This window comes from Rhinopithecus roxellana, chromosome 2 (assembly GCF_007565055.1).
Source record: "Rhinopithecus roxellana isolate Shanxi Qingling chromosome 2, ASM756505v1, whole genome shotgun sequence".
NCBI classification, from domain to species: domain Eukaryota; kingdom Metazoa; phylum Chordata; class Mammalia; order Primates; family Cercopithecidae; genus Rhinopithecus; species Rhinopithecus roxellana.
This window is the reverse complement of record NC_044550.1, coordinates 188,135,350-188,161,900: the sequence shown is the minus strand read 5'-3', so window position 1 is coordinate 188,161,900 and position 26,551 is coordinate 188,135,350. Positions and strand designations below refer to the sequence as shown.

Below are 26,551 nucleotides of genomic sequence, written 5' to 3'. Positions count from 1 at the left end.
TAAAGATCCTTGCCGCTTGGCTTTGACTCTGGACTCTGGTGGTCTTCTTCGGGGAATAAACGGTCTGGGCATAACATCTGGGGGCTCGTCTGGGATTCCCCAAGCCCACCAGACCCCTGGTCAACAGATCTACCAGGAGCAGCGGATAGGTGAGCCGGCTCGTCTCCGTTTGTCTTGTCTGTCTGTGTCTGTTCTGTTCTGAATCTGTATCTGTGACTCGCGAGGTCTGAAACTGAAGCTGACACAATCCTGGTGGACGCGCTATAGGACGGCCAGCAGAGACCGGTGGGAGACGTCCCCTGGCTCTCGCCTGATTTAGATTTCTATCTGAACTGATTCTGACCCGGGCTTCCGGCGCGCGCTTGCAGCTAGATATTATTGATACATTGATACTCCAGTTTTCCTTTGCAGGAATTCTAACCCATATTCTATTGCAGAAGGAGACTACAAACTATTACAGAATGGGTAATGCCCAGAGCACACCCCTATCTCTCCTTATAAATAATTTCAAGGATGTTAGAGCAAGGGGCCATAATCTTAGTGTGGAAATCAGGAGGGGAAAGCTAATTACTCTGTGCCGCTCCAAATGGCCTGCCTTTAATGTAGGGTGGCCACCTGAAGGGACATTCTGTCTTCCTGTCGTTACTAAAGTAAAGTCCAAGGTTTTTCTACCTGGGCGTGCTGGCCACTCGGATCAAATCCCATATATTCTCATATGGCAGGACCTTGTTGAGAACTCGCCCCCTTGGCTGTCCCCTTTCCTACTAGCCCCCGAACCATGCAAGGCACTGGTTGCTCGGCCGCTAAAATCCAAGCAACCGACCGCCCCCCCCCCATCCTGTTTTACCTGATAGCGGGGACCCACTGTCCATACCTCTCCGGGCCCCAGACCCCAGCCCCCCGGGCTGAGCCGCAGGAAGAAGTAGGCGGACGGGAGGTGGCCGGCGCACCCGAGCTCACTGAAAGTGAAAGTAACTCTGAAGGGCCAGTGGGGCGGACGCGAGGGTGCACTTTGCGGATTAGCACCCCCCAGCCGCCTGACTCCACAGTGGCTCTACCCCTTCGGGAAATAGGACCCCCAGATGACACGGCAATCCCCAGGCTCCAGTACTGGCCATTCTCCACCAGTGATCTGTATAACTGGAAGACTCAGAGTGCCCGGTTTTCAGACAACCCCAAAGATTTAATGGCTTTACTAGATAGTGTCATGTTCACCCACTAGCCCACTTGGGATGATTGTCAGCAGCTCCTCCGAATTTTGTTCACAACGCAGGAACGAGAGAGAATCCAGGTAGAAGCTAGATAGTTGGTCCCAGGGGACGACGGTCAACCGACTGCCAACCCCGACCTCATTAATGCGACTTTTCCACTGACCAGGCCGGCGTGGGACTACAACACGGCAGAAGGTAGGGGATGGCTACACCTTTATCACCAGACTCTAATGGCGGGTCTCCGGGCAGCTGCTCGCAAGCCCACTAATTTGGCTAAAGTATACTCTGTTCTGCAGGGAAAGACAGAAAGCCCACCTACCTATTTAGAAAGATTAATGGAAGCTTTTAGACAGTACACCCCCATAGACCCAGAGGCCCCAGGAAGTCAGGCAGCTGTTGTAATGTCTTTTGTAAATCAGGCGGCCCCAGACATTAAAAAGAAACTCCAGAAATTAGAAGACTTAGAGGGAAAACAGCTGCAGGACCTTCTTCAGATAGCCCAGCGAGTTTACAATAATAGAGATACTCCAGAGGAAAGGCAATTTAAGGCCACTGAAAAAGTGACCAAGGTCCTGGCAGCAGTAGTACAAAAAGAGCATCTACAGCCAGAGGACGCCCAACCCAGGTGGTCCCCCAGACATGATAATCTAAGCAAAGACCAATGTGCCTACTGTAAGGAGGCTGGCCACTGGATAAAGGACTGCCCTAAAAAGAAACAACGCAGAGGACAGGGACCTCCTAGGTCTACACCCGTACTAGTCACTCAAGACGAAGACTAGGGAAGACGGGGTTCGGACCCCCTCCCCGAACCTAGGGTAACTTTGCAAGTGGAGGGGTCCCCAGTTCAGTTCTTGGTCAATACGGGAGCACAGCACTTGGTCCTAGTTAAAACTAATGGAAAATTATCCTCCAAGTCCTCGTGGGTACAAGGGGCCACAGGGATTAAGAAATACCCCTGGACAACACAAAGAACAGTAAACCTCGGAGCCAGGAATGTAACCCATTCTTTCCTGGTCATTCCTGAGAGCCCCTGTCCCCTATTAGGGAGAGACCTGCTAACTAAAATGGTAGCACAGATCCATTTCCTCCCTGAGGGGCCCGTCGTGACCAACTCCCAAAATCAGCCCGTGTCCGTCCTGACTATAACCCTAGAAGATGAGTACCAGCTCCACCAGGAGCGAGCGGCCCCTGACCAGGACATAGCAACCTGGCTCCGGCAATATCCAGGAGCTTGGGCGGAAATGGGGGGCTTAGGACTAGCAAAACACCGTCCTGCCTTGTTTGTTGAACTCAAGCCTGGGACAGACCCCGTTCGGGTATGCCAATACCCGATGCCCCTAGAAGCCAAAGAAGGGATTGCACCACATCTTCGCCAGCTCCTCGACCAAGGGGTCCTTCGCCCATGTCACTCGCCCTGGAATACTCCATTGTTGCCGGTACGGAAACCCAATAGCGGAGAGTACAGACCTGTACAAGACTTGAGAGAAGTCAATAAGAGGGTTATGGACATACATCCAACTGTGCCTAACACATACATCCTCCTGAGTACCCTAAGCCCTAAACATCAATGGTACACTGTTTTAGATTTGAAAGATGCTTTCTTCAGTTTGCCTTTAGCCCCTCAGAGCCAAAAGCTCTTCACCTTCGAGTGGACTGACCCTGAGAAGGGCATAAGTGGCCAACTGATATGGACCAGACTGCCGCAGGGATTCAAAAACTCTCCTACCCTGTTCGATGAGGCCCTCCATGAAGACCTGGGTGAGTACCGACGCAAACACCCTGAAATAACCTTACTACAGTATGTTGATGACCTCCTGATTGCTGCCGAGACCCAGGAAGCTTGTATCCAAGGGACCAAGGGTCTCTTACAAGCTCTAGGGGATCTGGGCTACCGAGCCTCGGCAAAGAAAGCTCAAATCTGTAAACCAGAAGTAACATATCTGGGGTACCTGCTAAGAGGAGGGCAACGCTGGTTAACAGATGCCCGGAAGCAAACTGTTCTGCAGATCCCCAGGCCACAATCCACCCGACAAGTAAGGGAATTCCTGGGATCAGCAGGATTTTGTAGATTATGGATCCCTGGGTTCGCAGAGATGGCTAAACCCTTGTATCAGGCAACACGGGGACGACAGCCATTTAATTGGACAGAAGAAGCCGAGTCGGCTTTCCAACAGATTAAAACCGCCCTACTCTCTGTGCCCGCCCTGGGACTACCTGATGTCACCAAGCCCTTCCACTTATACGTGGACGAGAGCAAGGGTGTCGCCAAGGCGGTGCTAACTCAGAACTTAGGCCCCTGGCGGAGGCCAGTTGCCTACCTGTTGAAGAAATTAGACCCAGTGGCTGCCGGGTGGCCCCCTTGTCTCCGAATGATCGCAGTCACGGCCCTGATGGTACAAGATGCTGATAAACTTGTCATGGGTCAAGAATTACGGGTCGTTACTCCACATGCCATTGAGGGTGTACTCAAACAGCCACCTAATCGATGGATAAGTAACGCCTGGCTCACCCACTACCAAGGACTACTACTAAACCCCCTCAGGATAACTTTCCTGCCCCCAACAACCTTAAACCCTGCCTCACTGCTGCCCAACCTGGACCTGGACGCCCCTCTCCATGATTGCACCGAGATACTAGCTCAAGTGCACGGAGTTCGAGAGGACCTGCAGGACCGCCCACTTCCTGACACTGACCTCGTTTGGTTCACTGATGGGAGCAGCTTCATATACCAAGGCCAGAGGTATGCAGGAGCAGCAGTGACTTCAGAGACTAAGGTAATCTGGGCGGAACCCCTGCCCCCGGGGACATCGGCCCAGAAGGCCGAACTGATAGCGCTCACCCAAGCTCTTACCTTAGGGGCAGGGAAGAAACTGCCAGCATACACAGACAGCCGATATGCTTTTGCTATGGCGCATATACATGGGGCCATTTACAGGGAGCGAAGGTTACTAACGGCTGAAGGAAAAGAGATAAAAAACAAGCAAGAGATCCTAGCCCTGTTAACAGCCCTATGGAGACCAGAAAAATTGGCTATTGTACATTGCCCAGGGCATCAGAAACCAACCACTCCAATTGCTCAAGGCAACTTTCTGGCAGACCAAACTGCAAGGAGTGTGGCAAAGGCTCCCAACCAACTCCTTGCACTCCAGCTCCCTGATCCGGGCCCCCGGGACTTGCCATATCTCCCTGATTATTCAGAACAAGATCTCAAGTGGATTGACAAACTTCCCCTGAAACGGATCCAGAATGGGTGGTGGACTGATACTAATGACCAAACTATCCTACCAGAAAAATTAGGACAACAAGTGTTGGAACACATCCTCCGAACCACCCACCTGGGTGCCCGGCGGATGATAGACCTGATCAGACGCTCTAAGCTCAAGATCAGACATATAGCCGAGACGGCCAGCAGCATCGTGACAAGTTGCAAAGTCTGCCAGCTTAACAATGCCTATCCCCAATCCCAGGCTGCAACGGGAAGAAGGCTCAGGGGAACCAGGCCCGGTATCTACTGGGAAGTAGATTTTACTGAGATAAAGCCAGGAAAATACGGGTATCAGTACTTACTTGTCTTTGTAGATACTTTTTCAGGGTGGACTGAAGCATTCCCAACCAAAAGAGAAACCACTCAGGTTACAGCAAAGAAAATTCTGGAAGACATCCTCCCCAGGTATGGCTTCCCCATCCAGCTAGGGTCAGATAATGGCCCGGCCTTCGTTGCTAAGGTAAGTCAGGATTTGGCTTCCATCCTTGGGGCAAATTGGAAACTACATTGCGCTTACAGGCCCCAAAGTTCAGGACAGGTAGAAAGGATGAATCGGACCTTAAAAGAGATCTTAACTAAATTGACTATGGAGACTGGCGCTAATTGGGTGGTCCTTCTCCCCTACGCTCTGTTCCGGGCCCGTAATACCCCTTACAGTCTGGGCCTTACCCCTTATGAAATCACGTATGGCAGACCCCCACCCCTGGTTCCCAGCCTAAAAGATGATCTGCTCAAATCTGAAACAGAAAATGTCTCTGAACTCTTATTTTCCCTACAAGCCTTGCAGAAAATTCATCAGGAAATCTGGCCCAAGCTGAAGGAACTATATGAGACCGGTCCCCCACCGACACCCCATCCGTACCAGCCGGGAGACTGGGTCCTGGTTAAGCGACACCAACAAGAGACCTTAGAACCCAGGTGGAAGGGACCACTCCAGGTACTCCTAACCACACCCACCGCCCTAAAGGTAGAAGGCATCGCGTCGTGGATCCACTACACCCACGTCAAACCAGTGGACCCGACCTCTGACCTTCTTGGACCAATCACGGCAGCGACTGAAGCACCGGCCACATGGACTGTGGACAGAGCTAAGAACAACCCCTTAAAACTAACCCTGCGCCGGCAGCATAGCTCACTGCAAACATGCAGCTAGGTAGTCTAACCCTAACGTTAGTTGCCCTAGTGGCCGCTGGGGCAAACACAAAACCAGTTCCTAACCCCTTTGTCTGCAGATTCTGGCTTTATGAAAACTGAACCCACCCTGGGCAACCTCGTAAGCCCGGGAAGTTATTGGCCAGTGCTGATTGCCCCTCCACAGAGTGCAGTGACCCAATTTTGCTAAATTTTACTGGTTTTCAGATAGCCAAACCAGTGGTACCAATGATATGTTTTGAGTTTGATCAGACTAAGTACAATTGTAAACACTATTGGTGGCACCAAAACGCAGGCTGCGCCTACAGTTACTGTAAAATGCACTCAGTCAGAGGGTGGAACGAGCAATCCGGGTGGAACTTCTACCAGCAAGGTAGAGGCAGCATCTATACTTGGATAGTTAAGGACCCTTGGAACTCCCGCTGGACCACGCCTCAACATGGGGCTGTATACTATTCCTCTTCCTCCACGTGGCCTAGCAGTCACCTCTATCTGTGGCGTGGCCTAGTTCAGGTACGGCCCCTGGTCCATGGGGATATCCAACGACAGGAAGACAGACTAACACAAGATTTACGTCCTTTCTCCTGGTTAGAATTATTACAAGAAGGATTAGAACTTGCTAACCTTACAGGACTTCACAGCTTGTCTGGGTGCTTTCTGTGTGCCACCCTAGGGCGTCCACCGCTAACCACTGTCCCTCTGCCATGGGAATCCTTTACCCAAACTAACAACCTTTGGAATCTCTCGAATGCCCCTATTCTTAATGTGCCACTGTACCGGAACCCCAGTCAGGAGAAGTTTCCCTACTGTTTTTCAGGCACTAACTCTAGCCTCTGCAACATCACTGTAACGCCCCCAATACCAACCTGAGGGCCCCGCCGGGCATATTCTTTTGGTGTAATGGAACATTATCTAAGACCCTATCTGGTCCCTCTGTTACCAACCTACTGTGTCTCCCTGTCACACTAGTTCCCCGGTTAACTCTACTAACTGCCGGCGAGTTCCTGGGGTACACCGGTAACTGAACTAGCACTGTTATTCACCCAACCCCTAGGCCGAGACCTGCACGAGCCATATTTCTCTCCCTCATTGCAGGAATCTCCCTCACCTCATCCCTCATTGTGGCCGGACTGGCAGGGGGAGCCCTAGGTCACACCCTCATAGAAAGCAACAAGTTGTACCAACAATTTGCCATTGCTATGAAGGAGTCGGCTGAGTCCCTTGCCTCCCTTCAGCAACAGCTCACATCCCTAGCTCAGGTAACCTTGCAGAACCGGAGGGCCCTAGACCTACTCACTGCCGAAAAAGGTGGTACATGTATGTTCCTGAAGAAAGACTGTTGTTTTTACATAAATGAATCAGGGCTTGTAGAGAACCGGGTCCAACAGTTACGCAAGTTAAGCATAGAAATGAAAAAACAGTAATTTGCCTCAGCTGCAAACCAATGGTGGAATTCCTCTATGTTTTCTCTGTTAGCTCCCTTCCTTGGACCCCTGCTAAGCCTACTATTTCTGTTTACCGTAGGACCCTGTGTTATTAACCGAATTTTGCAGTTTGTCAGGGAAAGGTTTGACACCATACAGCTCATGGTCCTCAGAGCCCAATACCAACCTGTAAACGCGGAAACAGAATCAGACTTATAAGACCCAAGATTGATTCCAGAGGTACCTGAGAGAGGGGGAAATGTAAGAAATCAAACATATATCTCAGTCCTGGGCCCAGTACAAACACATTCCTCCATATATCTCAGTCCTGGGCCCAATACAAACATTCCTCCATTTGTCTCAGCTTCCTGGGCCCAGTACAAACATTCCTCCATTTGTCTCAACTTCCTGGGCCCAGTACAAACATTCCTCCATTTGTCTCAACTTCCTGGGCCCAGTACAAACATTCCTCCATTTGTCTCAACTTCCTGGGCCCAGTACAAACATTCCTCCATTTGTCTCAACTTTAGAAAAACACCACCTGGAGAGTCCCCGATAAGGTCACAACCGTTTGTGGAGTGGTTTTACTGAAAGTGCGGGAACCAATAAAAAAACTGCTAAATGTATAACTTAAAATGTTAACCAATTGTAATGCTGTAACCAAAAGAATTCCCTTGTTTCTCTGTAACCTTACATATCCTGTTTACATCGGGCTATAAAAAGCGAGCACATGCATCATTCGGGGCCCTCTTGTATGCTGTGGAGCAGAGGGACCAAGTTCGAACTTGCAGTAAAGATCCTTGCCGCTTGGCTTTGACTCTGGACTCTGGTGGTCTTCTTCGGGGAATAAACGGTCTGGGCATAACACAGGACCTCTTTTTGTTTTTTGCTGAGAGCTTTCCTTTTGCTTAATAAATTCTGCTCCACTCACTCTTTGATTACCTTGAGCCTAATTCTTGGTTTTGAGAAAAGAACCCAAATCTGGTTGAGCTAAGGAGGAAGAACTCCTGCATCACTTAGAGAGAAAGAACATTAGGAAGGCTTTGTGTAATAATTTATTAAAACATTCTAAAGGCATGCAACTCAATCTAGAACATAGGGATTTTTATTTTCATCTTAGCTAGAAATATGTTCTCTGAGATGAAGTAGCAAATTCAATATAATGTAATTTGATAGGAAGGTCAGCCTCTTTATTATTCAGGCTGCAACACAGTTTTCTGAAGAGTTTAAAACAACTACCCTTGTCTTACAACTTGAGTCCATTAAAAACAGAAACACAGCACTAGGAGCAATTCAAAGCCCATCCATCCTTCTTAACAATCCCCAAATCTCTCCTGTTCATATCAAGATGCTTGCAGATACTTTAAAAAGTCAAAACATTGGAAATAGAGTTGTCCTGCACTTAGAAAAAAATACCTTAAATCTATGATCATTGATATGCCCCCAAATGCTCTCAGAGAAACCTTACATCCTTTATTTGTGTCCTTTCAGACATACATATTTGACCCTGTCCTCTCTAGGACCTGAGGGCAATCTTTCTGCTATGCAAACTTCCTGGGAGATAACTCTTGCTTCTAAACAACAACAACAACAACAAAAACAGGCTTTTTGAAAACAAACTATTCCAGTGTGCACCACTTCCAGAAAATTACTTAATAACAATAAACAAAAATCTTAAAAGCCTCCTCTATAAATATAAGTCAACAGGTAACCCTAACTTGTCCCATTTGCCAGAAATACAATTTGGATACAAATGTAAAGTGGAGATAAACCTGTGAGTTTTTACTAATACGTTTACTGAATCATGACTAAAATTTTAGAACAAAACTCTAAGATCTCTGTTTGCAGCTGTCTGTATTTCTATGTATACTTAGGTTTACTTGTATATGTATATGCAATGTATGCATGATAGTTTTCTACTTCTGAATAGTGTTACCAAATTAATTTATAAAATTCTATAATGGTTTATTCAAATTGGCTTAGAGATAAATGAACACTTACATAAAATAAATATTCCTAAAACCCCAGGAAATATAGAAACTAACCTAAATGCTTTCATGTTCACATGACTTGGATAAATTGTTGATATAAAAGATTAGTTTAACATGGTTGGTTTCATAAAAATAGCTATGTATTGTAAGTTACCAGCATTATGTATAATATGAGCATACATTTTTATTCTACTGGATTTAGTAGTCAAATAAGGTTAAAAATAATTAAGAGAGAAATAAGTTAAAATGTTGGTTAGCTTTGTTTGGTATTATAATATGTCTGCCTAAAAACAGTTTCAAAAATGTTTATGGTAACTTGAAACCTTAGAATTATGTTAAATTATACATACATATGTATATATGTATATACACTATATATACACATAGTCTACATATGTATATGTGTGTGTGTATATATATATGTGTGTGTGTGTGTGTGTGTGTATATAGTGTGTGTGTGTGTTCAAAATTTCCAAATAGGATAAAATGCTGAAACATTCATTACTGAACATAAGTTAAATCTATGTATTTTTGGCATCTTGTTTTTATATGTCATAAAGAAACGAAATATATCTGGGTATGTTAATACACATGAGAAACTATACCATGAGGAAATAGTATATACCTATAAAACACAAGATAGTGTATTTGTAAATGTGCCAGTCAGTTACAGAATACTGGCATATGACAGGAAATTCACAATTGTCTACTTCCTAGTTTTCTCTGTAAAATAAATGTTGATCACTTTGTGGGGCCAAAGCAGGTGGATCACGAGGTCAGGAGATGGAGACCATCCTGGCTAACACGGTGAAATAAAAATTAAAAAAAAAAAAATAGCAGGGTGTGGTGGCACGTGCCTGTAATTCCCAGCTACTCGGGAGGCTGAGGCAGGAGAATCACGAGCCAGGTAAGTAGAGTTTGCAGTGAGCCAAGATCACACAACTGCACTCCAGCCTGGGTGACAGAGGGAGACTCTGTCTAAAAAAAAAAAAAAAAGAGGAAATGTTATTCATGATTAAAAGTTATACTGAATTTACATACATGAAACTACTATGAATAAAGAGAGTAAAGAAAAAAAACTATGCAAAGTGTGCAAGAAAAGTGGGATGTGTTTTTGATTTAAAAAGAGAAATGTGGTATGAAGGATATATTTTTTTAAGGGGGAAAAAAGAGTAATTTTGTCCTAAGGTAGAATGACTGGTTGTTCCAGAATGAGAAAAAGGAAAAGAGTAGGACCAAAACTCAATGGATTTTAAAAAAATATGTAGAGGGTTTGTGGAAGAATAATTTTATGTGCAGTCAGCTGCTAAAAGAGAATGAATTTATTTCTAAGTTAAAAAAATGAGACAACTTTAAAAGCAAACCAATGCAAAACCAGAATGACAGTTTTCTTGGATTATTGGTCTGGTCTTATTAAAAAATAAGAGATTTCTCCTTATCTTTAAGTAATCTGATTAGGAAACAAAGATTTTGTATCTTAGTAAAATAATTTTCTGTGCTTCATGTTGTATTTATCAGATCTTTGCTTAGGAAAACCAAGTTTTCTCAACATTAGAAGAGCTAAAATTTTTTCACAGCTATACAACTTATGGTATTTGCCTTTGAAATATTTTATTGTCTCACTAGTTAAATAAATAAATATTATTTCATAGTAGTGAGCCTACTTAACGAAATGTTCAAAACTTTTCACATTTTTGACAAGCAACTCAATATCAAATTTAAATAGTCTTTTTGACATCAAATAACTTTGTGATTTCCCAGAGCACCCCTGGAAAATCTTAAATAATATGTTCTCTCATCTTGTAAAGAGAGAGATGTTAAACTCATTAGATTTATTTGAGTTACTGAATTACATAGAAGTGTTGTCAAATAAAAAGTAATGCTTAACCTTCTTCAAGTTGTATTTGTATGGGTATACATTTTTAATATAAATGTTTCAAAAATTTTATGAAATTCCTAGAAATTTGTCAATGTTCAGTCTATATGAATCAATCATAATTCAGTTATCTTAGAACGTTATATGCCACATTATAATAAGCTGCTATCAGATCTTTAACCATGACCACTTTAAGTCTTTTGTCATTTACAGACAATTATTGTTTTATTCAGATTCTTCTCTGAAAATGTTCACAATTAGCAGCAGGCCAAAACTGCTCTATCTTCAAAGAAATTCATGAAACATACTCTAATAAATACTCTGAAGTACAAGTTTCTGATAATTTTATTTGTTTGTTTATTTATCTATTTATTTATTTATTAGAGACAGAGTCTTACTCTGTTGCTCAGGCTGGAGTGTAGTGGTGTGATCATAGCTCACTGCAGCCTCCAGCTCCTGGGCACAAACACTCCTCTGAGCTCAGCCTCCTGAGGATTTGGGACACTATAGGTATGTGCCACCACACCCAGCTAATTGAATTCTTTTTTTTTTTGTAGAGATGGAGTCTCACTTTGTGGCCTAGACTGGTATCGAACTTCTGGCTTCAAGCAATCCTTCTATCTCAGTCTTTCAATGTGGCAGGACTATAAATGTGTGCCACCATGCCTGGCTAAATTTTAAAGTTTTTTGTAGAGATGGGATCTTGCAACAAAGCAGAGGCTGGTATTGAACTCCTTGCTTCAAGCAAACCTCCTGTGTCAGGCTCCTAAAGTGCTGGGGTTAAGGGCATGAGCCACCCATGCCTGGCTTCTGACAGTAATAAGATCATACGCTTTGACTGGGTAAAAATTTCCAGAACTCTAGTTTAAAAATCTGATTGAGTCATAAAACTAACCCAAGATGATGCAAAATTATAACTGAGCTGACGTGACCAACTCCATCTTGCTTCTAACCTCCACTGTCCTTGTTTCTTCCTGGGTGTAGGCTAAACTAACTTTGGGAGGAACTTAGTTTATAATTTAAAACAAAGATGATAACAGCCCTTTCCCAAAACAAACTTCTTTCTTGCCTGGAGACTAGATTACCTTTGTAGGACTAACAAACTAGCCACAAGTTTAGAAATTATGGTTTAGGAGTCATGGAGCTGGAGGCTACAAGATTCTGACCATCCCTAAACTACTCCTAAGATCAGTGCTTGAGATGTTTTTGCAAACCTTCACTTGATGGACCACCTGGCACCACCCAGATTGATAAACTGGCTCATTTGATCTTGTGGTCCCCACCCAGGAACTGACTCAGCACAAAAGGACAGCTTCAATTCCCTATGATTTCATCTCCTACCTAACCAATTAGCACTCCTGGCTCTCTGGCTTCCCCCCACCGAGTCGTCCTTAGAAACTCTGATACTCAAATGCTTGGGGATACTGATTTGAGTAATAATAAAACTTTGGTCTCCCACACAGCTGTGTCTGTGTGAATTATTCTTTCTCTATTGCAATTTCCCTGTCTCAATATACAGCTCTGTCTAGGCAGTGGGCAAGGTGAACCCTATTGGGTGGTTACAATCAAACATAACAAGAATTAATTACATGGAACTAAACGAACTGGTAAGGAATATTATAATTTTTAAATTACTTTTTTGATTGAGACATTGCTGGTTCTTTAATATTTTGTTTTTCAAATTAAAGTTTTTCTCTTTTTCTCTCAAGCTATCTGTACCTTATAACAATCTGGCAAACTATAAAGAAAAACAAAATATTTATTTGTTCTCTCTACCTGATCTCTCCAGAATTTGGAAACTATTGTTGATTATTCTTATTTTCAAGGCAATATAAATATATGCATAAGTTCAATAAGAATATGTACTTCTTATAACAGAAAATAACTAGAAATGTTGATTATATTGCTAAGCCTTTGACTGGAAGGTCATATTTGAGAATAATATGTATAGAATCAGATATGACTAGAAAATTTTAAGGAATTAAATTTGATTTCATGGGGCCAATGATTACAAAGACCCTTGGAAAAACTGGCCTTGGACCTGGCTTACAGAATTCTTAGCCTTACACGTAAGGAAGGTCACTTCCCAGCAGGTCCAGGAACCTCAAAATACATTAAGTACCTTGGGAAGAGTGGAATTCACCAAAATCTGTTTGCCACAGGCAAAAACTAATGGCGAATCCCGTGACTCCAGGCACTTTTAAAAGTCTAATCTGAGATTCCTTATCATAAGTTCCAGGGAAACAAATTCAAAAATAGACCTATGTGGTCAAGTACATTCTTGCTGCACTAATGTAAATAACCAGGAGAAGTTTTATGGGGTTAGACTTATTTTGCTATCAAATTAGTCTTACTTTGTTAGAATTGGAAATAACTATAGAGAATAAAATTACTCCATTATTATTTCTAACATAGAATCTAATCCTGTTCTCTGTCTTTGAAACTTTATAACGTCTCTGTAAAGTAGACTAGATCATGCTCAATTCTAGCATCCTCTAATACCTGACTATAACTCTTCAAATTAATGTTTCCAGTTTTTCTCTCACCCTCTTAAGTTGGTACCACTGAGGGTTAAAACCTTACTGCTCAGGTCTTTTTTGGAATATCTAAAGAAGCCCTGGACGTTGAGACTGGAAACTTCCATATTTTGCTCTGAGAAGTAACTGCAACCCTTTCATCACCAGAGGCATTCAAACTACAAGCCAGGAAATTTATTGAATGACGACTTCTATTTTCATGCTATCATCTGAAGACACTTTGAGCCAAATGTCCTGAAATCTTGAGTGACTGCTTTCTGGAATCAAAAACAGGGTTTATAGTTTATTCTAACTAGCTATCTTTTTCTTTTTCTTTTTTTTTTTTTAATAGAAATGTACTTCATTAAATGCTTGATTGTTCATACCATCTAGAGGAGTTCGAGGAGGGAAGCACCCTATTTCTACCTTTATGGTGTCTCCCTAAATGAGATACAATTATTTAGCTTAACTATCCTCTTCCTAGGACTGAGAGACTTGTTCATTGGGATACAGGACAATCTACCAACTCAGTTTTTGGACTGTAAAACTTCCTGTGGGAAGTTCCAGTTGGAAGAATAACAGATTCAGTACACAATACCCCCAAATAGGGCACCTTTGCATATTGAATACATCTGTATTTTTGATACAGGATCTTACTCGGTCACCCAGGCTGGAAAGCAGTACAGCAATCTTGGCTCACTGCAACCTCAGTCTCCTAGGCTCAAGTGATCCTCCTACCTCAGTCTCCTGAGTAGCTAGGACTACAGGTGAATGCCAGCATGCCCTGCTAATTTTGGCATTTTTTTGTAGAAACGGGGTCCCACCATGTTGTCCAGGCTGGTCTCAAACTCCTGGGCTCAAGCAGTCCACCTACCTCAGCCTCCCAAAGTGCTGGGATTACAGGTTGTGAGCCTCTGTGCCCAGCCAGCATACTGAACTATTATAAGCTGAAGAGAAATAACTATTACAGGAAGATATCTCTGACAGTCTCCTGAAGCAGAACATAAGACCATCCTATAAGAAGTACTCTCCAAATACTCAGAGGAAAGGAGCATTCTTATCTGTGAGGATGAAGGAACGCTGAGAGAAGTCTGAATGAACAGGACTTGCCAACGTTTCTCCAGTCTACTGCTTTTAACTCATACCCCTTTGTCCTATCACATTTTTGCATGGTTTTTCATAATAATAGGCTTATTAGGCAATATAATAATAGGTGATATAATAGGCTTTCCAGGCCAATAATAGGCAATATAATAAGCTTTCCAAGCCTATTACAAAAACACTGAAGTTTAATCACTGTGGGGGTCTTTATTTCCTTAGGAAGCCTCCTATGTTATGAAAAAACTTATATTAAATAAAAGCAACAATTTCTATTCTTTTCTCTTGTTAATCTGTTTTTGGTTACAGAGTCCAAGCTGAGAATCTATAAGAGCAGGAACAAAATACTTTTTTTTCCCTAGGTAAGTATGGACAAATTGCTCTACGAGTGGTTATAACATTTTATACTCCAACCAGCAGTATATAAACACTCCTCACTTTGTCCTTAATCATATTGTTAACTACTCAAGGTTAGTTAAATCAATCCTCGGAAATAACCTTTTAAAATAAAAAAAAATGCATGTTCTCTCATCACTTTCTTTTGAAGAAAGTGAGACCATCCATTACTTGTTCATTTATTTTCAAAGAAAAACAATGTGTATTTCCCTTTTATTTCTCTTTTCTTTTCTTCATTCTACTCTTCACCTTTTCACCATTTTGTCAATCCTGCCCATAGATTACAAGCATGAGAGTGTTGTTAGCAATACATCTGAATGTCTAGTTTACAGCAAAATTAAGAACATGCAAATAATGTATGCTAGAGTTAAATCTAATAAATATTCAGTCTCCAAATCTCTAGTCTTTCAATTTGTTCAGAATCTCTGCAAAAGTTTCTAACTCATCTTTGTAATCCTCCAATAATTAAATCTTTGCTTCTTCAAATTTGTCGAAGCTAATGCATATACATACATACAACAATCCACACACCACTACACCACAATCCGCACACTACTATATCACTATCTTCTGTATGCTTGTGTGCATTATATACTTTTTCTACTGAAAATACAAAGTATTTCAGCTTTATAATTCAGAGTTGGGCCCAAATCTATACTTACAAAATGGGTTCCTCTGGGCAGGAGACTTTATATCTCTGAGTCTTAGTTCCCTTCTCTGTACCTAATAGTGTTCAAGGGTTAAATATGTAATCGCAAAAGAAATAATAAATAATAACTTATAGTTTTTAGTTAATCAGTGAATAAGGGGCAATAACATATTTCAGATGTTATTTATTTAAAAGTCATACCTTATTTTCATTTAGAATAACAGGTTAAAATTAATTACCATTTCAGGCTCTGATTTGAAAAACTAAAGCAAATTCTTAACTCAGGAATTTGGGGGAAGGTTTCGAGATGAAACTGTTTCATCTCAGATCATCAGGCATTAGATTAGCATTAAGGAACACGTAATCTAGATCCTTTGCATATATAGCTCATTATAGGGTTTTCACTCCTATGAGAACCGAATGCCACTGTTGATCTGACAGGAGGCAGAGCTCAGGCAGTGATGCTGGCTCACCTACCGCTCAACATCTGCAGCTCAACTTCTGCTGTATGGCCCTACTCCTAAAAGCCCACGGACTGCTACGGAGGAATCCTGCTCTACAACACTGGTTACTGTTTGCTTGTCCCGATTCCACTTCAAGATTGACATGTCCTTGTTGCCTTGGATTTATTTGCTCCTTTAGCTTATCTGCTTTGACTTCAGTTCTAATATATGTCCACTGCCTTCCTGCTTTTCCCCTTGTTTCTTAGTTGTAGCACCTGTATTCTTTTAAATCCCTGATTGAGGCAACGTGACAAAGCAGAAAGTCAGGCAGACGACGATTCTAAATGTATCTCTGGACTACGTATGTGACATTTTAATTATTAAAACTCTCTGATGCTCAATTTCTTCATCTGGTAATGAGTATAATGCTGTCTTTGAACGATTATTGTTAGATTTAAATCTGATAATCTTTGTAAATGGTCAGCAAACACCTAAAAAATAGTAGGGGATAATTACTATTATTATTATTATTATTATTTTTTAACCATCCCCTTTTCTCTTTCTTCTCAATTTGTTTTTAATAGACTCTAAGTTCATGACGACAGGGCCAATGCCTGCCTTATTCTTTGTTGTAACAACCACAGAACATAGAATAGTGGCATGGTTCAGTTCTACCTAAAGACATAGTTCCTCATTGAAGGGAAGAAATAAATTAAAAAGAATCAATCAATGAATCATCCATCTTCTGACATAAACCCAATTTCAACTCCTGCTTCTACATCTCACAGCAGATCTGACTTTGTGCATGAATTCCATTTTTCATTTTTGTCTTTTTCTTAATTCTTTCCATTCCACTTTAAACTACTTCAACATAAACTACCCATGGCCCTCAGTGGGCTTCTCATAAAACACCGAAGTCTAAATTTTCATTTACTATTTAAATATGCATGCTAACAGTCAAATTATTATAGATATTGAAAGGTTTGCCATGTTTTAAAAATAATCTATTTTATATTTTTAATGAGTAGTGTGTTTCTAAATATAGTACTATTATCTTGTTTTGAAAGGCAAAAGTTTCTTCAAAGACATTTCTCACTTAACAAAAAAATTAGCATTAGAGATAATTTTCAGATAAATCTTAATGCCAACAAATACCTTACTCTTCACTTACACCTGTATGTTTTTTGGAGAATTGTTTTTTCTAACATTATTGAGAGAAAAAAAAAAAGTTTCAAGGCTAAAATATTGCAGCCACAAGGCATTTTATAGAGAAAGCACTGGCTAATTTTAATTTGTATCTTCGCTAGTATAAATAGATGCAAAAAGTTTGGCCATTGATTTGTACTCTTGAAAGGCATAATGAAAAGCAGCCAGAATTCTTTTTAAGTAAATAAGATGAAGTATTCTCCATTTGTTTTCAGGGAAATCAGTTAACATACCTCATCTTGTAAAATTATATAGTAGAGTAGATTTTACCTGTCATTTACGTATCCCGAATTATTTTGTCATTAATCATTATTATCCGAGAATTTAGCTTTCTAGTGGTAAAGTAGTTATTAAGAAGGAAATATCTTTGTGCTTAAAAGCTCATACTATTGCCTGTCAAGCCTAGTCCAAGGTATTTGACCACTACTTAAAAATGCAAAAAACAGACCCGGAGTGGTGGCTCACGCCTGTAATCCCAGCACTTTGGGAGGCCGAAGCCGGTGGATCACGAGGTCAGGAGATCGAGACCATCCTGGCTAACACGGTGAAACCCCGTCTCTACTAAAAATACAAAAAAATTAGCCCGCCGGGTCTTTAGTCGCAGCTACTCGGGAGGTTGAGGCAGGAGAATGGCGTGAACCCGGGAGGCAGAGCTTGCGGTAAGCCGAGGTCGCGACACTGCACTCCAGCCTCGGCGACAGAGTGAGACTATGTCTCAAAAAAATAAAATAATAATAATAATGATAATTTTAAAAACAGAGAAGTGAAGCAGATGTCTGACTTGGCTATTGTAACAGCTATTACGTAATAGAGTCAACTCTCACTTATCTGTGCTAAGATGGGTAGAAGCATAGGACTCTAAGGTGGAACCCCTAGATAATCATTACTTTTGGCACTGTTACCAACCCTTACAAGATGTGCCAATAAAGAGCAACAACACTATTCCAGTTCCACCTGCCTGCCCTCTGCTGGACATGCTAATGAGCAGTGAAATGGCTACAGAAAGGACAGCTGGTGTGAGCGGGAAGCTTATTCACAAATAAGTCATCTTTCTTTATTACTGTAAAATACATGTAGAAATGATTTTGATTACATGTCTAATAATTATACATTTATAGGGGACATCACTCTGTAGAAACAACTAACGTTAGAGCATTTGTGAACCTTTTTATTCCTTGTCTCTTCTCTCATCCATTTGGAAGGTCACCTAGTCAGATGACTAACAAACACTAGATTCAGCTGTATAGCTAAGTTCAGCTTTGCTTTGTACAGGACTGTGATTCTTTTACTCAGAGCCTGAAAGGCAGATGCCATTCTGGGAAGTTTTACCCTCAATTATGAAGAAAGAAAAATACAGGAAAGGTTTTTTAAAAAGTGTAAGAGAAAATTCAGCTGTTGTGAAGTGGCAATGGGATAGCTCTTGCAAATTTCGCAAGCTTTGGCTGTGCTCCCTGAAAAATCAGCAGCAGCAATGTCCTTCAGGCAGCAGCTGTCACTGCAAGCAAAGCAGCAGCACTGGAAAGAAAAAGAAGGGGCTCCTCTGCAGACAGAGAAAACAGCTGATGCGTAAAAATACAGATAGGGCTGAAATTAGCAACAAGTTGCTGACTATTTTTTCCTTTTTGTAAAGTTCACTCAGCTACTAAGATAGATGTAAATTAAACTTTAGAGACAATGTGGAATCTCAAGTGGAACTGTGAAGGAATCATACACATAGACTGAGGACAAGTTTGATTTAAGATCCTACTACTTTTAGGCTCTATTTTCTGACTAGGGTGCACCATATTTAACTAAACCATTCAGGAAGCAGATTCAGCTACCTATTAAACACGTGACAGTTTCAAAATGTTCAGGATTCTCTGCCCAGCACTCACATTACTCAGCTGTCATAGTAAAGCGCTCAGATATATGATGTGAAAATTACATTTTAACGAGGTGTCATGTGCGTTTAAAGTTCTTATTCATCACTACACAGCCACAGCTTTTACTGGAGACACAAATGTACTTAATTTGCATATTATAAGGACAGAAGGTGCACCATATCCTCATTGTTAAACTGTTATGTGTAGGCTTTTTGTTGGTTTAGAGTCTACTATCTTTAGCGTACATAAGAATGGTTATATTTACATAATCTCCAATGTCTTTCAAGAAAATGTGGATTGTGTTTGGGAAGCAGAACAGCAGGTAACAAGACAGTAGCTACATCTCTATCATTCTATTGTTAGTACTTATTGCTGGATGTGTTTTTCACTAAATCTCAGCCAGTAGATTTTTAGATCTGTTAGACATACTAATTTAGGAAATTTTTGAAACTCAGCTTCTCTGCCTGTTATTACCAATTTGAACCTACTTCCCCCTCCTCCTTCAGTAGGAAATACTGAAAAACATTTGCATATTTAACAAGGAAAATTAGACTGTTTGATGGACAGTTTAGAAACAAACTGTAAGAGTCAAAGAAAATACTTCTCATCTAACTCCTCTTTATTAATGAATAATCAATTCAGCAAAAGGTGGTTTGGGAGAGAGAACAGTTAAGGGTGAAAGTCAGTCAAAACCAGCCACTAATCATAGCTAAAGGCAAGTGATGCAACTATCTGACTCCCTCCCACCAGTTGTATCAGAATATAGCATATGGTTTTAGAGTTATGATGCCCATGTGAGAATCACTCAAATAATCTGTGAAACAGCTAAGTATGTCTTGAACATTTTAAATGTACATCTTACAAAAAATAACCAATTAAAGGTATAATAAAGGTATACTTTTACATTGTATTTTATAAGCTAGAAAATAGGCTCGGCTGGAAGTATATTTGAAGAAAATTCTAGATTTGATAGTTCCGTATCTGGTGCTCTGCCCAGAAAAAAAAGAGGAAGTGCTTTCACATGTACTTTGTACTCAAGTGTTAATGCTTAAAATCATTTTGGTACCTGTGTAAAAAGCTGAATCACTGGTTCTTTAGACAAAACATATTTTCAAGAGAATACAACTATTATGCATTTCTAAATATAACATATTTTCCATTTTCTCCAAGTTGAAGAAATCCCTACAATTTGTCAACTAAACAATTTAAGAAAATGTTCTTAATATAGAATTCTTTAAAGAGTTGCCCACTTTCTTCCATGCTGTAAAATCACTGGCCTTAATTCCTTCTGGAAGAAAACACATTAAGTATTGATGTACTTTGGTACTTATCATTATCACACGCTAAAATGCCCCTTAGATTACCAAAGCTCACAACAACGTGGGTGAAGCAGGGGAGAAGCTGGAGGTACAGGGTGGGGGTGCGGAGGATGACTGAGTGACTTAATAAAACTTAGATTATAGATTCATGTGCTGACAGTGAAGATGACTACCTGAGGAGCATACACATAACCTTAGTAAATCACATTTAGAAACTATACTCCTATTCACCTAATATCTTGAAAAAGCAGATTTAAAAAATATAGTCCATTTATCCATTTAATCACTCAACAGTCTTTTAAGAGCACCAACTATTTATCAGACACTTTAAGAATTTGTAGACGGGCCGGGCACAGTGGCTCACACCTGAAATCCCAGCACTTTGAGAGGTCAAGCTACTCAGGAGGCTGAGGCTTGAGAATCACTTGAACCCAGGAAACAGAGGTTGCAGTGCCACTGCACTCCAACTTGGGCAGAACAGTGAGACTGTCTCTAATCAAACAAACAAACAAACAAAAAATGAATTTGTAGAAGAAACTGATAAAACAAAATCAACAAGATATTACAATGTGAATCAGTCTAATTAGTTCCAAAAAAACCTTTTTATAAAACATTAGATATTCTTTGCATTTGTATTTTCCTGAATTTGTGAAATATAGCTATATTACTTAAAATCTTAAGAAATTATTTGCAAATATATTTGCTATATGAATGCTAAATAGCAGTATCAAAATAAGTTCTGATTTATGTTTCCACCAATTTCATGCTGGGAAATGACAAAAATGTTGGCAATTTTACATTTAATATCATGCAGAATAAGTGACAACAGGATGATGTTCCAAAAGTAATGTTTTTAGGGAACATAGTAAATGAATTTAAAACTTCTTCGAAACTTTGCCAAGAAAAACTGGCCAATTAATGATTTTTTTTTCTAGGAGAAACTTTACTTACAGTCTCTGAAAACATATTAAATACAAGTTTAAAAAGTCAATTGAAATGAATTTATTAACATAGCTATTGTTGAAAACGATGTTTCACAGATCGTACCATTTCCCAAGACATTTCTTCTGAAAAATAATGCAAACATATATGTCACACAATTGAGCAGCCCAACAAAAGGCAGACAAATTTAAAAATGTAACAATTAAAAGTCTGGGGACGAGTGTTGGGAAAAACAAGGAACTGGAATTAATAATTCCTGAAACCACTTTTAGAATACTTTGAGGAGTTGAGCTTTTTTTTCGTATTGTTCCTCCAAAGTTACCATTTCAGACTTTAAAAATGACCCTTGTAGAATAAAAACTAGTACAGCCACTATGGAAAACAGTGTAGAGATTCCTTAAAGAACTAAAGGTAGAACTACCATTTGACCCTGCAATTCCACTACTGGATACCTACCCAGAGGAAAAGAGATCATTACCCAAAAAAGATACTTGCACACATATGTTTATAGCAGCACAATTCGCAATTGCAAAGTATGGAAATAGCTCAAATGCCCATCAATCAATGAGTGGATAAAAAAAAAGTGATATAAATATATAGAATGGAATACTACTCAGGCATAAAAAAGGAATGAATTAATGGCATTCTTAGCAACGTGGATGGACTTGGAGACTATTATTCTAAGTGAAGTAACTCGGGAATGGGAAACATCATACGTTCTCAGAAGTGGGAGCTAAGCTATGAGAATGCAAAGGCATAAGAATGATACAGTGGACTTTGGGGACTTGGAGGAATGTGTGGGAGGGGATGAGGGATAAAAGACTACAAATTGGGTTCAGTGTGTACTGCTCGGGTGATGGGTGTACCAAAATCTCAACAAATGACCACTAAAAAACTTACTCATGTAACCAAATACCACCTGTTCCTCAAAAACTTATGGAAGTAATAAAAAAAAAGAAAAAAAAAAAAAAGGAATGATAAAAAGACTGAAAACAAAAAGACCCTTATAAAAACAAATCATTTGATTTCATGGTTGAAGAGTAGATACAATTTTTAGAGTACAAATACATCACGTTTAACTTGTAATACGAACTACAAATGATGCTTGTATCTAGAGGGTGCCTGGTGCTAACATCTGGGCAATTTTGGAATAAGTTATATGAACTGAAGTGCTTTAAAAGGGCCTTCATTTAGAAAACATGGATAAAAATGGTCCTGTAGGGTTGGTGCAAATCTATTAGGTTGTTACTGTATTGTGTCTATTACATATATTTTCTCATTAAAAGAAAACAATAGTCTTGTGAGGTTGGAGTTATTTTTTCCATTTTATAGTCTGAGGAAATCAAGATTGAAGACTGAACAACTTGCCCAGAGTCAAACAAGAGACAGAGAGAATTCAAACCCACATCCTTCTGATTCCCAAGCTCATGTTCAGAAGCCTATGCTACCTATGTGTAAGCATCACCAAGTGTCACCAGAGGATCTTTATATACCCAAGAGAAGTATATTTGCCTTTTAGTTTTCAACACCAGATCTTTTCACAGGAGACATAAAACATAGAAACCCCTTTACATAAAAACTTCAAAAGAATGAACTTTTGTTGATTAGAATATAGTTAAAATCATTGCAAAAAGACTTAGCCTGCTACCAACAGATGGTAATGACAAATACACTTTAGGCTGACAGATTTAGGATTAGTTTTTGACTCTAACATATCTGTAATAAGTTGAGAGTTTCTGTACATAGACACATAGGACCCAAAATAAAATGGCAATAAAAATTCACTAAAGGCAATTTCTTTGAAAAAAAAAAAAAAAGTCACAGTAACTTACTAAAGAAAAATACCCAGCTGAAACTGTTTGTGTGAAATAAGAACAGCCTTTACTAATGTTAATTGAAATTTTCCTATCAGCACACATCATGCATAAAATTTATTTCTATACATACTCTTTCCACCCCTAAACTGCAATAAGTCCATGCTAAAGCACTAGCTTTTCAATTTGAGCATTCATGCATGAAAATTGATAGTTTTTTTGTGATTATATTGACACATTTAAAGGGTGAAATTTCACTATTTGTAAAACAGACAAAGTCTTAACTGTCATTGTTCAAAAGGAATGAAAATTCAATCTCCTGACTTAAGTTAGGAATTCATTTTAAAAGCTGAAGTCTATCACTTCTTAATGTTTGCTACTTCAATAGCATCCTTTTATTTATTTATTTATTTATTTATTTATTTATTTATTTATTGAGATGGAATCTCGCTTTTTCACCCAGGCTGGAGTGCAGTGGCGCAACCTCCGCTCCCTGCAACCTCCGCCTCCCAGGTTCAAGTGATTCTCCTGCCTCAGCCTCCCTAGAAGCTGGGATTACAGGCGCCCACCAGCTTGCCAGGCTAATTTTTTTGTATTTTTAGTGGAGACAGAGTTTCACCATGTTGGCCAGTCTAGGTTTTTGAACTCCTGACTTCAAGTGATCTGCCCACCTCGCCCTCCCAAAGTACTGGGATTACAGGTGAAAGGCACCTCGCCCAGCCTTCAATAGCATCCTTTTAACAAATAATGGGCACTAGTACATGAGGGAGAGACGGCCCATATTTTAACTCCCATAAACAGACAAACAAATACATTTTAAAAAATTAAATGAAGGTGTAATTTTCCTTATGTTCACAATTACAAAAATTCATTCTCTTACCCCCCCATATGTATGTACACATATATGGAGGGGGATATGTACATATATAGAGAGGGGGATATGTACATACATATGGAGGGGGACACATGAATATGTTAATATATAAACATATAACAACCATATGAATATGTATACCAATACACATATGACCATACATGTATACATATATGTATAGTACACACAAAAAGCATATAGTCATATATGTGCATGAGTATATATATTCATATGTTTATTATATGCTAAAATTGTGTGTATGCTAAAAATATTTTTGGCAAGTTTTTAAACACATGGGATTATGGTACCATCTTATTCTTTAAGGATAACTTAATAAAACCGAGTTAAGAACTTGCTTTAGTTTATCATATCAGAACCTGAAATGGTAATTAATTTTAACCTATCTATTACTCTAAATAAAAATAAGGTATGATATTTTAAATAAATAAAATTTGAATTATGTTATTGCCTCTTATTCACTGATTAACTAAAAAAAAGTGTTATTATTTATTATTCCTTTGAAATATTAGAAATCATTTCCTGTTCTAGTTAAGAGCCAAAAAAGGCTAAGAACCATTCATAGCAAAATTTTCACTACCAAATATAAATTTTAGTTTAAGAATATCATGACTATGAAAGGAGTGTCTTCCCAGAATACTCTAGATAATGGATTATTGATCGGATTTTAAACTGTAGAATGCAGTGGTTTAAAAAACAAACAAAAAACCTTACCTGTACAGTGGTGAGTCAGACAATAGAGTTGGTCTAGGAGATTTTGTTGAGGACTTAGGTGAAATTGCTTTTGTTGTTATTGCATATTTAGTCTTTTCTTTCCGTAAAAGCCAATTCAACATAGTATCAGCATTGCTGATTGTGGAAACAAGTGCTGTCACTCTGACTGAAACCTCTCCATGATCAGAGAAAATACTATCTAATTTGTCATCCTATCTGAATAAGAAGTGAAAAGCCATTCATTCATTCATTCATTCATTCATTCATTCATTCATTCCACAAGAGTGATTGAGCCTTACTATATATATGCAGTGTATTATACTAGAGTCAGAGAAGACAGAAATAATGGTAAGAGAAAAATACATTAAAAGAAAGGGTAAGGCAAGGCCATTGACTATAAAAAACTTAGGATCTAGTTCAGTAAAAAGATATGCATATACTGGACTAAGAGGAATGTCATGCTAATAAAAGAGTAGTTCGACACATAATGCAGAAAATATGAAATATTAACAGGATTACATTTTATTTTAGCAAAGGTTTTGTGCATGTCACTATATAAAGAACTAACCTGCTGAAAATGACAAATGCCCTTCAAAGAAGGAGGGCTAAAAATTGGAGTTGAGCAAAACAAAGGAAAGTCAATTCCTTGTAGTTATACATTTTTAAAGCTGAATGGCAAAAAATAGTTTAATTTTTGAATTGCTATATTACTGTCAAAATTCAGACACCCCTATCTTAGTTTTCCATTATACTTTATCTTGGGGAAGACTATTATGACTAGTTGATACGGTTTGGCTCTGGATCCCTACCCAAATCTCATCTTGAATTGTAATCCCCATATCCCCACATGTGGAGGGCAGGACCTGGTGGGAGGTGATTGAATCATGGGGGCAGTTTTCCCTGTGCTGTTCTTGTGATAGTGAATAAGTTCTCATGAAATCTGATGGCTTTATAACGGAGTCTTCCCCTTTCGCTTGTTCATTCTCTTTTGCCTGCTGCCATGTAAGACATGCCTTTGCTTCTCTCTCACCTTCTGCTATGATTGTAAGTTTCTTGATGCTTCCTCAGACATGCAGAACTGTGAATCAAGTAAACCTCTCTCTTTTATAAATTATCCAGTCTTGTTTATGTCTTCATAGCAGTGTGAGAATGGACTAATATGTTAGCTAAAAATTTTAACCTTTAAATTAAGAGAATTGTGTTGAGTACATAAAAATGAAAAAAATTAAAGCTATTTATGATTGTCTTTAAACAACATTAAAAGGAAATGGTATGTTTTTAATGGAAAAAGAGTGCTTGTAAAGAATTGCAATTAAAACTATAAAAAATTGCAATGTCTTATAAAAATCAAGATATTTTTTCCTGTACTTATCAGTTATGAATATTTTTCTCAATATACCAATTAAGTTCATTCAGACACAGGCACACTCAAACTGACAACTTTCTCAAAAGGGGAGGTCATATATGATGCTCTCTGTGAGGTGAATACATTGGTGTGGGCTCCTGAAAAATAATATCAAGTTAACCCTTTGACTTGTTCCAAGTAGACAGCACTTCAGTGGGTATTTCACAATTAATTAGACAGGCTGACATTCTATTTTAGCAATGGTTTTGTGCAGTTCACTACACAAAGAACTAGCCTGCTGAAAATAACAAATACCCTTCAAAGAAGAAGAGCTAAAGACTGGAGTTGAGCAGAAGAAAGGAGAGTCTACTTTTCGTAGTTATAATTTTTTACAGCTGAAAGTGATCAGCAGCAACCTTCTTTAGATGCAAAGACA

At 39.6% G+C, this 26,551-nt stretch overlaps 1 protein-coding gene across 7 annotated transcripts in view; it reads right to left on the bottom strand.

Moving 5' to 3' along the window:
- Positions 1 to 26,551, bottom strand: part of ADGRL3 (adhesion G protein-coupled receptor L3) — a 915,407-nt gene that overhangs the window by 316,524 nt on the left and 572,332 nt on the right. The gene's annotated exons all lie outside the window — the stretch shown is intronic.